At 33.4% G+C, this 17,045-nt stretch overlaps 1 pseudogene; it reads left to right on the top strand.

Moving 5' to 3' along the window:
* Nucleotides 1-8,869, top strand: part of LOC119508615 — a 33,950-nt pseudogene extending 25,081 nt beyond the window's left edge.
* The last annotated feature ends 8,176 nt before the right edge of the window (nt 8,870-17,045 follow it).

Here is a 17,045-nt window from a genome sequence, read left to right as displayed (position 1 = left end):
GAGGATCAGTAATATTTGGTGATTCAAAGTATTTAGATTCATCCAAATCCTCCCAAAGTTTCCATTCCAATCTTCATGTATGTACTGCTTTGAATGTATTATGTTCCCCACAAAAGCCATGTTCTTTAATGCAATCTTGTGGGGTCAGACTTATTAGTCTTTGACTAGTGAGGAATCTTTTGATTAGCTTGTTTCATGGAGATGTGACCCACCCAACTGCAGGTGAGACCTCTTCTGATTAGATCATTTCCATGAAGGTGTGACTCTGCCCATTCCTCATTATTCTTACTTAGATTACTGGTGTCCTTTAAGAGAGCTCATGAAGAGAGGGAGCTCAGAGAAGCTGAGAGAGACATTTTGGAGAGAAGCTAAGAGCCAACACAGACACTTGGAGATGCTTGGCAATGCAGACAGAAAGATGTTTGGAGATGCTAAGCTAAGAGATGAAGCCCAGAGTTTGCCTTGGAGAAGCTAAGAGAGGAACCCCAGATGCTTATAGAGAAACACTCTAGGAGAACAAGCAAGAATGTACAGGAGCTGAGAGAGAGAAGCCAAGAGAGACAGAAGCCCAGAGACATTTTGGAGAAAGCCATTTTGAAACCAGAACTGGAGCAAAGGATGAGCAGATGCCAGCCACATGCCTTCCCAGCTGACAAAGGTGTTCTGGACATCTTCAGCCTTTCTTTAGTGAATGTATCCTCTTGTTGATAACTTAATTTGGACACTTTTATGGCCTTAGAACTGTAAATTTGCAACCTTATCAATTCCTTTTATAAAATCCTATATATTTCTGGTATTTTGCATAATAGCAGATTTAGCAAACAGGAACAATGTATACCTCTTTCCCAATCAATAAAAGATATGGACGGGATGTAGATTCAACATGTTTGTAACTCTATCATGTTCAGAATCAAACTTTGTATCTAGTTTCATAAATATAACAGATAAACCGTGTGTCCAGGGAAACCACAGAAGCATGATTCTCTAACTGTGCCATTAACTGAGTATTTGAAGGCCTGAATGTGTCATTTTGTTGTTGTTAACTCTCCAGTGCAGTAAAAATAATCTAGTATACTTATAGTCATCATTCCCACCACAAAAATCAACTGCATCCATTATTTGGTGTCTGAAAGCATTACCTGCTGTAGGCACTTCATTCCAGGCAGCTGCCAGTTGATGTAACTTTTGCCCTGGTATTCCATGGACTACTAGTATCCCATATTCCACCAGAGATGAGAGATCTTTATTGCATTCGGACCCAACAAGGTGAGGAAGTGTTAAAATTTTATATAGTTTACACACACAGAGGCACAAAATTCTATGTGTGTGTGTAAAAAGAATATATTTCTTTATTCTTTATTTCAAGGGATACCAGTTCTTGTAACTGCTTTTGACATTTTAAATCCTAATCCAATAAATTTAATGTGTATCGGGTCTAAGGATTATAGAAATAATAAACTACGACTGTCTAATTTAAAGTTGAAGTTATAAGAAGAGTTGGTTATTTTTACTACGATGCATTTATTTTCAGTACACTGGTGCTATACTAGCTCAGAAAAGGGGAAACTTATTAAAAAGAAGCATACACAGCAAGCCTCAGGAAAAGCATGATTCAGGGCAATTCTGAGGATTTTAGCAGTAAAAATTTTAGACCTTCATTATGATGTTTTGCTACTAATGAGACCTTAGCTAAAATTTACTAACTCAATGTGTTAGGAGTATTTAGTTGAACTTCCCAAAAAAGACAGCTGTATTGGCTGCTGACTAGCAATTAGATAACTTTGGGTAAGATGGCAATATCTGAAACAATAAGCCAAGACTACAGAAAAAGTAGCTCAGGAACCAGTGATATTACACTCAGACTCATTTACCCAGGTTCATGTGAGGTTCAATTCCAAAATAATGGGATATAGACTGGAGAAGGCAAAACAAAATATGTTTTATACTCATTTTATTAAATTTTCTTCAGTAGCTACTTTGTTTGCTTTACCTAGGTTGCTATAGTAGAAAAGTACCATAAACCAGACAGATAGAGGCTGAAAGTCAACTTGGAGTCAAATTTAGTTTAGGATATGAGTCCTTTTGAGAAAATATTGTGATTGCAAACTTCCTGCAATATTTCCAGGTGATACATAAGAATCTCAGGATAAGAAAAAATAAAATAAATTGTAATTTATTAAATCTTTCCAAATATTCTTGGAGTTAACTCATTGTTTTAGTTTCCTGGCTACTAAAACAAATTCCATAAAATGGTTTGGCTGAACAACAGGAATTTATTGGCTCACAGTTTCAGAAGCTAGATGGCTTGCTTCTTCCAGGGGTTGGTATTTTTTGGCTGGTGGAAAATCTTAGGGGTTCTTTGCCTTTTCCAACATATGGCAATGCATGTGGTAGCATCTTATTTATCTTCAGGATTCCGTTGACTTCCAGCTTCTGGCTGGTCCTTACAGCTTCTCTTTCTGTGTCCAATTTTCATTGCTTATAAAGACTTCAGCCATACTGGATTAAGGCCCACCCTCATTTAGTTTGGGCACACCTAAATTAATAACATCTTCAAAAAGCCCTATTTGAAAATGGGTTCATACCTGCAAAACCAGGAGTTGGGTCCTAGAAAATTCCTTTTGGGAGACACATGATTGAATCCCCAGCACTCATCCACCTATGTTTACCTCTAAATTTATTTATAATGTTCTTTATTACTAGATATTATACAAGAATGACTTGGAATAAGTGTGGGTTGCTGATATGCTATAATAAATGTATGTCTTTCTGAAATGAGCACTGAGACCCTAATGCTGGAGTTAACCTATGCATAATGTTTCTCAGACTGATTAAAGGCCAGTGATGTTTTGATACTCTATCAGATGCAATTATGCCATTTCTATTGGCCTGAAAACATTCAAAGTAGAGACAGAAAATCTTTACCTGGAATTACACTCACATTAAGGTAATTTACCCATGTCTTGATTCTTCATAGCATTTTATGCTTATTAGAACTCTGATCTAATCTATGCAGTTTTGTAATAATTTTTGAACATATTTTTTATTGCTTTGAGAGGAATATTATATCTTATCTACAACAGTACCTTCCATAACACTTTAAATACAATGCTTTGTATATACATTATAGGTCTAAAAAATAATTCCACTTATTCTAAGTGATGTGCTAATACTACATTTTTGGCAAAGGATTAATTTAATTATCTCTCCCTTTTAGGAAAAAGTTGCAGTCATTGTGGGGAACATTAATACACAGTTAAAATCATGTCACACTTACCTATTTCTATCTATAGAGGTATGTAAACCAATCTGACCATGAGTTCATCTCAAGTTTTGAATTCCCATCATCAACCCTGTTAGCATTTAAAAGATTCTCATAACTCAGAGGATACTCTTATTATGGAACAACTGCTTGCAAGCACCTTGCAGTTACTATAGATGGTACCATGGAAAGAAGTTCTTATTCTCTGAAATCCATACCTATATCATTTTTCTGCTGAAACTTACTGGTCTTTCTCTACTGTCATGAAGAGTTTTGATTTATGTCGCTCACTATGAGGATTCAGTGAATAAGTCAATGTCATTTCCTGTGTACTCTCTGGTACACATGTAATAGTTTTTCAGCTACTGTCATTTCCTTTTTACCTGACATTCCAAAATGACAAAAAAATGTTGATCACACACACAAGGATGATAAAGACACATTGACTTAGATCAGAACAAAGTACAAATAAAAATAAAAACCTAATGTAATGTAAAAAAAAAAGATCAGATTATGCATTATCAGTCTTACTCATTTCAATTGTATCTGTAGTTCTCTTTAATTGTATACATAGCATGATTATTTTAACACATGGTAATTTTCAATATATTTAAACTTTGAATATATTGTCTAAGTTGAAATGGTCCAAAATCTGCCTAACATCATAAAAAACAGAAATACTTCATGACATTCAATGACCTTTTAAAATAATACACATTTGAAAAAATCCATTTTAAGATATATGTACACACACATAATTATCCATAATTTGGTTTACAATATCTTCATGAGGAACACTTAGTTGGTTTCCAAATTTTCTATATTACAATTGTACTGTGATGAATATTTTAAACTTTGATATAATAAACCAATTCTAAAAATTTATTTGGATTTATTTATTAAAGTGAAACTTCAATATGTCAAAGGGTCTATGCACACATAAACAAACTCATATGCATGAAGATATATTCTAAGATATCATATTTATATTATTTCACTATAAAAATATGTCATGTATACAAAAGGTTAAATTATGTCTATCCATTAGTTACTATAGAACAACTAATGTTTGCAATCATCATCTAACCTTTTAGCCTATGACCTTTTAAGATTATAGAACATCGCCATTGAAGACCATTGACTGACCAGTTAAAAATCCTGTCTTTAGTAAGAATTACCCCTGGGGTTTTGGACAACTAAATTAACCTATTTCTACCACAGTTTTATCCATTTACAAAATGGAGATTACATAATAATACCTCCTTCATAGATTGTTTTAATGATTAAGTGAATTAACTTATATAATAAAGTGCTTAGTTTAATGACTGGATCACATAACAGTTTTATTGATTTAGGGTTGAATATATTTTTTAGGGACAGTTTTAATAGACATGGGGCAATATTATCCAAAATTTTTTATATTTTCCCACTTAATATTAAGTTTATTTACATTACAAAGTTATTGATAAGTGTTGCAAAATTGCTTTCTGGAAAGATGACAAATTTAGGCTCTTGAATGCAATTAATGAGAAATCTAATTTTGCAAAACTCTTGCCAGCAATGAAATATTTTTTGCATTTTTCAATTATAAATAGATACTTGTGCCATTTTCTGATTTCAAATCCATATATTTTACCACAAATGTTCACTGGCACTTTGTAATTGGAAAAATTGTTGGGGAATAATGATGGCTATGTTTTTCATTTTGATTTGTACAATGAAAATTAACCTTTTAAATTTAATGTTATATGAATTTGTCTGGATTTCTCTTTTCTTATTTCCATATCAGTTAAATATTTAATGTATTTTCTTCTATAACTTAAATGCTCACTTTTTATATTAAATTCTTAAACCCTTCAGCAATTAATATAACATGGATTTTTTTTATATCCTCCTTTATATGACATGGATTATTTTGAATATCTTCCGGTTTCAAACACATAACAAAACTTTATACTTTCATGTATTGAACAATACTTATTTTCTCTATTGATTTATGATGTTTTCTCTGTAACACAAAGGTCTTTTTTATTAGACTTGTTTCAGAACTAGCTATTTTGTTCCCATATCTGTTAGTTTTTGTACCACTGGTGCACTCAGTTTTGAGTATTACAACATTATAATATATTGTGATAACTACTAGTTTGTATCAAATTGTGATCCATAAAAGTAGAATGAAAATTGTACATCATGCGAATGTTAAAATTGATCTCTGTTTCTGTTTCTTTTTGAAGGCACTAACTTTGTATCCTATGTGAAGGCTTCTGAGTCTTGGTGAATCACCAAGCTCAGTGTTCAGCAACTTGTAGTTGAGGCATAGCAGTCCTGTCCTTGTACACTGCTGCAAGACAACTTACTCTATTAATGATTTACTAATGTAGAATCTATAGAGGGTGTAGGTTTATAATAAATCAGGCTCAGGAAGTTTACAGACATGTAAACAACATATAGGGTACAGTCTTGAGGAAGTTTCTTATTTTATCAGGATTGAACTGGTGATTCCACAATCATAGAGCAATGCAAAATTTTGAGATGTGGGTTGGTATGGAGGTTCCCAAAATTATTGATCCCCATTTCCCTAAACATTCTGCTCATTTGGGACTCAATATCAAAGATTGCTGAACTGATATTCCAAAAACAGTAGAGATGTTTGTAATTATGTGAACATATTGCATCTCTTAATGTTCTCAACAAGAAAGTCCCTGGGCTAGATATAATATTAGCATAGAGAGCAATCGGTCCCTTTTTGGGAGATCGACTGATGATTTTTTCAATCTTTATTGACTTTGTTTTTCTTACAGAAAGTATAATTTTGAAAAGTAACATGGTATCAATGAAGATAAAACTAGGTTGAAATAAATCAAGGGGACAATACACACCACTGACCCAATAAAAAGACTCTACCAAGTTTTTGAACTTCCATAAATGGAAAAATGGGTTTTCAAATTGGAGATGATATCACTTTATTACAAAAGACATCAATGTTTTTTTGGTTTAATCAAATAGAATTAGAATGCAACAGAAACTTTACTATAAAGGCTTAACCAAATATACATTTATGGTTTTCTATGAATGATGAAATACCCAGGGCTAATAGTGATTCCATAATGTCATCTATATCATAGGTTTCTACTCTTTTCTTCTCTATCATCTAAGCATGTGATTTTATCCTCTTAATCACTTTGTGCTATGGGTGACTGCCATTCTGTTCCAAGCAGGAAGAAGAAAGTAGCAGCGAGAGGAGAGAGTAGCATCTAGAGTAGGAAAGAAGAAATGCCCTAGAAATCCACAGTAGTTTTCAGCTTATGTCTTATTTGTCTGAATTGCATGATGTGAAGGATTTTCAATGGGCATATTGCCACCCTGAAAAAGATTATGAAGAATCAATAAGAAAGAATGGAAAAGTGGATATAGGTAATTATCAGGTACATGGAACAATGAAGGAAATTCTAATTCCAATTTAGTTGGGACTAACCCATCTAATGATTAAGATTGGAAAAAAAAAATATGTTTACATTGAGAAAAATCCCCCCATCTAATTTTAAAATAGAATGAAAAGTCCTGTTTTCTTTTCTTAATATTGATCACGTGAACAAGTAGATTTTTAGGACATTTGCCTTTTCTCCATATTCACATTTTCTTTTATCTTTATGGTATATTTCAAAAGAACCATAGCCTTCAAGGAAAGAGAACATTAACCTAGAAATACTATCTTTGTTACTATATATGCACATGTTACTATATATACATGCATTTGTTTTTTAAAAAGTTGATTAATAAATAATTAAATTATCTTCACTGGGATCTGTTTTAACATTTGTTATAATTTTGCTTAACCTATAACATTGTTTAATATTTTGGAACTTCCAAAAAGTCATTTTGAATTATGCAGAGGATGCTTGTTTGTAACTTCACTCCATTCCACGTTATCCAAAACAGTAACAAATCACCTTGTCAGGAAACTTTCACTAGCATTGATCTAGTATGACAACTTACGTGTTTTAAATGCAATCCCAGGCATGAGTCATCAGTGTAGCTGAGAAGAGGCAACCTCACGTATATCTTGAATTTTAGGATTGTTTTATGTACTAACCTCCTGACATCTGGAATTTCCTGTTTCTAGAAATATCTGGCCTCTGAAAACATTTTTGTGTATTATTTTTCATTGGTTTTCTTCTTAGAATTTAATTTCAAAGGCACAGTTTGTTACTTTCCATGAACCTGTCTTGCAAATTTCACTCCAAACTCTCCAACAGTCTACTGATACCTACTTGTTCAGAAATGTCCTTTTATCCTCGTAATAGAAGAGTACAAATGACATGGACAGAAGTGCCTCCAAAAGTAGTAAAAGCACAACAAAAATTTCATATTAAAAACATTTTGCAAAAAATCTGAAAAGTGTATTCTTTTTAGTTGTATTTTCATTAATCAAAAACAAAGCAGTAGACACAGAGGAGCGGCCCCGCAATAAGCCCGGGCCTACCCGCCTCTGCCAGCCCATGTCCTTCCTCTGTGCCCCATCTCTTCTTAGGTCTGTGGCTCACTGGGTCTGGCTGCTCATCATCTGGTGCCTAAGGCCATTCTGTTAGATGGACGGGCCTGGATTAGAAAGTTTTTGTGAGAAGTTGCCTTCTCACAACTGCAGATTGACTCAGCTGCAGTCAATCGCCGCTTGCTTAAATTTCCTGAAGTTGTGCAAAATAAAATATTACAAGTATTGCCTTATTCACAATGTGCAGAGGGATTTTATCATAAAGATTGGTGATCCTACAGGGACTGGTTGTGGAGGAGAGTCTGTTTTTAGTCAACTGTATGGTGCTCAAGCAAGCTTTTTTGGACAGAAAAAGTGCCAAGAGTTAAGCACAAGAAGAAAGGTACTGTGTCCATGGTGAACAATGACACGGCTCTCAGTCTCTTATTACTCCAGGAGAAAATCTGGATTACCTTGATGGTGTTCATACAGTGTTTGGTGAGGTAACAGAAGGCATGGACATAATAAAGAAAGTTAATGAGACCTTTGTAGACAAAGACTTTGTACCTTATCAAGATATTAGGATAATTCATGCAGTCATTTTAGATGATCCATTTGATGACCCTCCTGATTTATTCATTCCTAATCTATCACCAGAACCTACAAGGGGAACAACTGGACAGTGGTCAAATAGGAGCAGATGAAGAAATTGATAATTTCAAAGGAAGATCAGCTGAAGAAGTACAAGAAATATATGCAGAAAAAGAGGCCCAAACTCAAGCTATTCTATTAGAAATGGTGGGAGACATACCTGATGCAGATATTAAACCTCCAGAAAATGTTCTGTTTGTGTGTAATTTGAATCCAGTGACCACAGATGAGGATCTGGAGATAATATTTTCAAGATTTGGGCTAATAAGAAGTTGTGAAGTTATCTGGGTTTGGAAGACTTAAGAATCTCTCTGTTATGCTTTTATTGAATTTGAAAAGAAGAAAATTGTGAGAAAGCCTTCTTCAAAATGGACAATGTATTTATAGATGACAGAAGAATACGTGTGGATTTTAGCCAGTCTGTTGCAAAGGTTAAGTGGAAAGGAGAAGGGTATCTACAGGGAAACGGGGTTCAGTCATTATGAAGAAGAAAGCTGTTGGGAAAAACAAAAGAGTGAAAAGAGAGACCAAATTCAAAACCGAAATCGTAGCTGATCTCAAGAAAGGGATGACCACTATAGTAATAGTCATAAAACTAAATACCAAACAGATCCCTATGAAAGAGAAAGGAATAAAAAAGAGACCAAAGAAGGAGTCCAAGGAAATCCAAAATAAAGAAAAGTCTAAGTACAGATGAAGGAAGAAGAATCAGAAATAAGTGGCTAACATATTTACTCTTGTCTAACTTAGAGTACCAGGAAAGCAGATGTTCAGATTTCATGATAAAGCAGTTAAAGACTCTGCTTATTATTATTTTTTCACACCAGGATTATAGCCCTTTTAGATTAATAACTGATTGTATAGAGCACTGAAAGTCAATAAGAATTTAGCATTTTCTTTGTATACTTTTTTACACTGATTTTACTGTTATACATAAATGATAGTCTTCATTTTTAAAAAGTCTTTCATATTTTCCACTGTTCCTTTTTTAATGAGTATTTCACAACTACAAAAAAAAAATAAAACTGTATATGCAAGATATGGAGAATACTAAATACCTGTGTACCTATCAGCCAACATAAGAAATAGAATAATATTACCAACATTTTAGAAATCCCCTATGTGCTCTTTTTCCTCTCAATTATTATTCTGAATTTTGTGTTTGTCATTCTCTTGCTTATTATAGTTTTACAACATGTTGGTATTTCTAAAGGAAATATTAAGTTCTGTACGTTTTTGAATTTTATATAAATGGAATCATAATGTGTGTTTACTTTTGTGACTTGGTTTTTTCAGCTTAGTATTTTTTGGAGAGTCATTCATTTTTATTGCTATATAGTAATCCATTATATGAACATACCACAATTTACTTATCTGTTCTCCTGTTGGTGGACATTTCGCTTTTTGTTTGTTTCTTTTTGCTTTTGCTGTTGCAAAAGCTGCTATGAACACTCTATATCTAAGAGTAAAATTGCTTGGTTATGTAGTATAAGTATTTTCATCTTTACAAATAATGCCAAGTTATATTCTAAAGTGTTTCTACCAGTGTACACGCCTGTCAGCTCTATATGAGGTTTGTTTGTTTCACATAGTTTCTGATATTTGTTAATTTCAGACCTTCTAATCCAATCTAGTGGATTTTAAATGGTGTCTTACTGTGGTTTTCAATAAGAAGACTACTTTATTTTTCTTTGTTCTTCTGTATGTACTGTGTTTTACTCTCTCAGTTTTTAAAGTTTTTTCTTCATCACTGATTTTAAGCAATTTGATTATGATGTGCTTAGTATATATATATTTTTTTTTTCACGTTTCTTCTGCTTGGAGTTATTGGATCCATGAGATTATGATTTTCATCAAATTTGGAAAGTTTTTGCTATTCTTCAAATACTTTTTTGTTCCTTCCACTCTCCCCCCTCCTTTCCTTCTGGAACTCCAACTGTGTGTATGGTAGACCACGTGAGTTGGGCCACAGCATACTTGAGTTATGCTACAGCTCTGTTCTTTTCTGTTTTTTTTAATCTTTTTTTCCTCTCTGTGTTTCATGTTGAATAGTTTCCATTGTGTCCTCAAGTTTACTAATCTTTTCTTCTGCAGTATCTAATCTCTTGTTAATCCTATCCAGTGTATTTTTCATCCAGACATAGTATTTTTAATCTTTAAATGTTCCATTTGGCTCTACTTAATATGCTCATACTTTCCTCTACTGTTTTGAACATATAGGGTATATTTGTAATAGCTATTTTAGTGTCCTTGTCCATTAATTCTATCATCTGTATCATTTCAGTCTGTCATGATTTTTCTCCTCATTATTGGGTCATTTTTTTCTCTTTTTGTAAATTTTGATTGGATGCCAGTCATTGTGTATTTACATTGTTGGGTGCTGTATTTTTTTTTTTTTCTTTAAATATATTTGAGCTTTGTTCTGGGACATAATTAAATTACTTGGAAACAGAAAAAATAAAAACAAAACAAAGCAGTAGCAATATGAGAGGGATCCTATGTTTATGATCTTGACTTGAATGATTTATTTGAAATCAGTAATATCTGCTCTTACTTTAAAATGTTATACCTTTCTCTTGTTTCCTTCATTTTGAGAAAGAAGATAATATTTCTATAACAAGATGGTTTACTTTATCACAGTGGTGATTTGTTAAATAAGTGCTAATAATTACAGTTGCAAGTCAGTGAGGATCAGAAAACTTTAAGTGCAGGAATATAATCATTTTCCTATATATATATATTATCAACTATTTAAAAATCTAATATAATTTCTAATTAATAGTAATAACACTTTAAGACCATTGAAACTAATTTAAACTTGTTAAGATTTTTAGAGGAAAAAAAGTCAGGAGTAACAGATAATTTAGATGACTTGCTAGATATTTTCACTGTAACTTACTTAATATTAAGAAATCTGAAACTAGTGCAGTTCATATTCTTTCACCTTTTTTTTTCTGAGAATAGCATTTTTCAATTCCATAAATATAATTATAGCTCTCAGAACTAGAAGAAACCTTTGCTCCAAAAGGATTTAGGATTAGGTCACTAAAGTTTTAAAGAGTCCTTGATTTGGGGAAAGAATGAAATCTTACCAGCCTCTTTGCCAGTTAAGCTGGGTTCTGTTTCATACTGGTGCTTAGTTCCTGGATATAAGGAACCGGTGGCCCTTAGGGAACAAGGTTTAGCTATGGTTTAGCTTTGATCAGAAGCAGGTCTCTTTCAGTGGCCTTTCTGAAGCCTATTACCATTGACTCCTATTACTACTGACTCCAGTTTATAACATACATATTTTAGCCTTCATAATGTGTCAATCAAATCTGAAACAAACTTATTCACAAAAAATGACACCCATTGATCAGAGAGTGAGAAACAAAGCAAGAATGAACTACATAGATTTCATTTAGCCTGCAAAGTTTTACTGTGGGTATCCTTTAAGAGTTTCAAGGAGTAAATGAACGATAGTATGATCAATATATCTCTGAATGAACTGTATTATTTTTACCTGTGTTAACCCACAGATGGATAGCATTGAGGATCATACCAAGTTCAAGCCCCAGGAAAGCATGTAAGCTTGTATTGCCAACATCAGAAGAACCCATCTTCCTCTGTTTTATCCTTGGTGGGTCCTTTTATATGATATCTCTGCTTTTGATATTGCTGAAATGACTCCATTCTGAATAATGTTGGAATTGGGTAGACCTTTTCTGCTCAACACAAATAATCCTCATCCCAAAATGTAAATAATCTTTGTGCCAACATGTGGCAAGTTAATAGACACAAGATGTCGATATGTTGTGCTGGTTTGAATCTGTTATGTACCCTGGAAAAAACCACGTTCTTTTAATCCATTCTTCTGGGAGCAGACCTATTGTGAAGGGGACTTTTTGGTTAGGCTATTTCAGTTGAGATGTGACCCATCCCATTCTAGGTGTATCTTAATCCTTTACTGGAGTCTTTTACAAAGAGGATAAAAGACAGTAAAATGCCTAGAGACATTTTGGAGGGAGCCATTGAAACCAGAACCCAGGGAGAGGGACAAACAGATATCACCATTTGCCTACCCATGTGACAGAGGAACCCTGGAAGCCAGCAGCCTTTCCTCAGAGAAGAGTATCTTCCTCTTGATGTTTTTAATTTGGGCATTTTCATGGTCTTAGAACTGTAAATTTGTGGCCTAATAAATCCCCATTGAAAAAGCCAACCCATTTCTGGTATATTGCATTCCAGCAGCTTTAGCAAACCAAAACATACATGGTAGTGCAATCTTCAAGATTCAAGTTCAAGCCATTCTTTCAGTCACTATTCCTTATGACTTGGAAATCCAGGATCATCATCTGTCAGGGAACAAAGAAGAGTGCTAAATTCTCAGCTTATGAAGGAAAAAGGCATGGATCTGGATATTAATTGTAGGAAGTTTTAATATTAATTCATTCTAATAAAAATTACGTTTTCATTGTCCACAAATATTAAGAGATCTGAGGATGGAGAAATAAAAAAAATCAGAGAAAAGGAAGAAATTGTAAGATACAGGATGACAATTTTGGCAAGAGATTATCTTCACCTTATTGGATAAGAACTGAATTGGGGATAGCAGGACAAAGTGAAAGAAATATAAGTGTTGCATGCCCAAAGAAGTTTGGGAGTAATAAGAGGAGACCCTAATGTGTTATATTCAGACTGAAGTATTGCAGCAGCCCAACAAACTGGGACAAAAATAAGTATTTAGGTTTTGACATAGGTGATGCTAATAAGAAATCAATAATCTAAAAAGTAGAATTTATTTTGCAACTGAAGCTACTTTTATGTCTTTGAGCCCCACTATTCCCGGGCACAGATAATAACTGAGATACTTTCAAGTAAATTCATATCAATTTAATCATTAACTTCAGTCAATTTCAATATTCATAAATCATTTCTAGTTTAATTTGCAAGCACAGTCTAATCCTTCTTTGCTTTAACTGCCACTTCAGGTCTCTCACGAGTGCAAATATTAGAGCAAGAGAATTGGTGGCGCGAGGTACTTAAAAACAAGAGGGGACCTTGAGCTCACAAAGGATCTCATGGCCCAGTGAATTATAGGGAGTATCCACAGATTTCTAGTACTCAGAGAAACACATTCATGGTTAACTTGAATAATCATGTAAGAATCAAAAGTCCAATTGGGAGGGCAAAAATGATAAGCCTTGATAAGAAAAGAACAGCTATAATGTCCACCTTACATTCATTCTATTTGAGAGCAAGTGTAACAGTAAGTGTATTATCACTGGGAAGCATCTGTGCCAAGAGAACAGATTAAGAGTATACCAACAACTGAAGGAAAAGGGGCAGAAGCTTGAGTTCTATTCTCCGATTCTTCATCTTCAACAGGTGCCCAGTCATGCTCACTGACTCCTCCCCCATACATAGCTACCTTCAAACGTTTGCATTTAGGAAAGGTCTGAAGCAATGTTTAAACCAAAAAAAGAATTACACTGTGTTTGAAAACTGAACAGGAACTGAACTGTGAATCTTGAATTTATTGAAGCAAATAATTTAAGTAATCAAATTTTCTTGAAAGTACCTAGAGTAATTTCCCTATGCCAGAATAGTAGGGACCCAGAAACAAAATTCTGTCCACTTGAAAATTGAACTGTACTTTTAAGGGACTTGATTTCAAGTTAGCATCATCTGTCTCAACACCTACCTAAATCCATGTTTTTTGGGGGGCAATTTTCTAATATACAATATTAAATTATTCTAATTAGAAAGTTGATTGAACCTTGAATGCACATTTTGCATCTGATTCCATTTGGTGGGCCCATCACATGGCCCTGCTACATTAAATCTGATGATCTAAAGGAACCCATAATAGAATCTTTATTTTATTTTTCTAACACACTAATAGTCCACTATTATTAGCAGCATTTATAGTTTTCTAGGCCCAAACCATCTCTCCTACGATTTGTTATCCAGTAATTTGAGATCTAGTGGAGATATTTGTCCTACTTCTTAAAATGTATTGTCTTTCCTGCAGGATCCTGGATCACACTTTGCATGGTGCTGCTGTGATCCCAAGAAAAATAGTTTGTCTCCTCTCAGTTTCTGACTGTGGATTGGTATTTTTCCTTCAGTGAACACTAGAAAGTCTGCAGTGGGACGCAAGTACTCAATTTTCAATTCAACTCTCTGAAAAAGATCCCATTAAGACAACTGATATGTGAGATTATGTATTCATTAGTAATTCATTTCATGGTTTTGTTTGCTGTATCATATATTAAGGTAGAGTTACAAATAGTCACATTTATGAACCTCATTAATTTGGCTTCCTCAGGTATTGGCTTTGCATAGTTTGTTTTAATAACATGACCCCTGCTTTCATTGAACTGATATAGAAAATAAACTTGAAATGATGGTCACTTTTGGCAAGCTGTTGTTGATGGTATTGTATGTGTGGTCTAACACCATTTCAAAAGGAATCATTCAACAAAGAGCTTTTAGGATTAACCCAAGGAAGTTTCATCATTGCCTTTAAAATTAAAATTAAAATTAAGGTTTGCTTTGAAATTTTTAAAATCTGAGTGTATAAGAAAACATGATGGAGTGTGGGATGATTACTATTTGATAAAAGAAGTGTGCTATTTTATTGGCAATTGATCAAGTTTAGCAGGTGGGAGCAGAATTTCTCTGATACCTAACTGTCTTTCTTCTAACCAAGTATCCCCTGTAAATGTTACTATTTCATGGACCTTTGCAAATTTTTCCATAGACTTATACCACCTGCAATAATTGACTCATTGTTAACTAAAATACATTTGTTTAAAAACAAATTTTAATTACCATAAATGGAAGAAAATTCAAGCAAAAACAATTAAAACAATAATTTTTCACTACATGTGTTTGCCTACTGGGGTTTTGCTTTCTTCTTGTTAAAAAGGTGTCATTAGCTATTATTAGAAAAATGTTAAATACATTTTACCCACAAATTTATAATTCCTCTCAACTTCAACAACCATATTAAAAGAAAATAAATTTCTTACAATGGGATTCAACGCTATTTAATGCTTTAATTTTGTACTACTTAATATTTTGGTGTTGACCGCCTAAAATCATATCAGTTCTGCTGGTAAAGGATGAGACCTTAAGACGGGTTGGTGAAACATGAAATATCTAATATATTCTTTAAAAAAATAGCACAGTTTGTGGGTGGGAAATTTGCTATGTTGCAATGTGTGAGGTTAAGCAGCAGGGGAGAGGGACTGACTCATTTTTACTTCTAATTTTCAATTTAAGTTGATGTTGGTATATTGTGTGCCTCAGTATGATATTCACCCCATTTATCTCCAGCAAAATTCAGTCAGGCTGTCCACAAACATGTAGTTTTCATATGCAAGTGCATAGGCCATGCATGTAAGTATGCAAATCAGGAAAAGTCACTGAGTGCCATGTCTGGGTTGATGTGGTGTGGAAAGGATAGTGCATTCATGAAGGTGAGGCAATTCATAAAGAGAACAGATTTAATAGAGACAGTAATTCCAAGGCAATGGTGACAATGAGAACCCAAGTTAACTGTGAATTTATGAAGTTTTAGGAAAGAATTAGAATTTCCATAAAGAGTGGATTAGATATTTCAGACAACATTATATAGATCTTAAAGGGCAGGATTGCTTCAGCTAACACTTGGATTAAATATGTTAGAGTCAATTTTTTAAATGCTTCTTTTGCCTTTATATCATTTAAAAATTTTTAACATTTAAATTTTCCTGAACCCATGATGTAGTTATCCTCAATGAAGGTCTTCTTTCCCTCCAAACCCCAGAGAGATAATCCAAGAAAAAAAAATTCTATTTGCCTGAAATGAATAAACAAGCCCTGTAATTTTTGTGGCATGCTAATGAATTTAATATATAATTGTCAAATATTTATTCTCTAGGAAAAGTTTTCTACTCATTGTTTCATAAATTTTTAAAACTTTCTAAATGCTAAAAATGATATGCTGTTTCTTCATATTTTAGAATTGTTAATAAGTTGTAAACCAGAACATGATTAAACAATTGATATAAAATCTCTACTCTGGGGGTTAGTAGATTTAGACTTACTTTTAAATGTATTCTAAGTTTACTTAGCCTGATGTGTTTGCATATACTTTAGAATATCTTAAAATTGTATTGTTTTAAATATCAGTTTATCCCATAGTCTTGCCACACTATATCTAGCCTTTGTGTTTTGTTGACTTATCTCCTCCTTTGTTAATTATTTATGAAAAGATCATGTAAACGTGCTTGGATCTAAATCTTCTTCTCCCAGTTGATGTGACTTGGCAATATTTAAAATTTAAAAGCAAAGTGAAATTGTTTATTTGAAAAATAAACAAGGTTTAAAAATTTGAAAAAGATTCTTTATCTTTATAAAATAGCAGAACTTCTGTTTTTCTTGACTAGTAACTGAAATCTTTTTACAGCCTCTACTGTAAATGTTTGCCACACGAATACTATATTTTTGTATTACTCTCTATAATTAAGGAGCAATTTTAGACTCTGGGACATCTGAACATTGTGTGTGTGTGTGTGTGTGTGTGTGTGTGTGTGTGTGTGTGTGTGAAAACTACATATATTACTAAATCAACATTTTACAGAAAACTATTTAGTGAACCCCTATAAGAGCTGTGGTAAAAAAGGTGGGGGT

The sequence above is a fragment of the Choloepus didactylus genome, chromosome 1 (assembly GCF_015220235.1).
Source record: "Choloepus didactylus isolate mChoDid1 chromosome 1, mChoDid1.pri, whole genome shotgun sequence".
In the NCBI taxonomy this organism is placed as follows: Eukaryota; Metazoa; Chordata; class Mammalia; order Pilosa; family Megalonychidae; genus Choloepus; species Choloepus didactylus.
The sequence above is the reverse complement of the archived record's forward strand: the minus strand, read 5'-3'. Positions and strand labels throughout refer to the sequence as shown.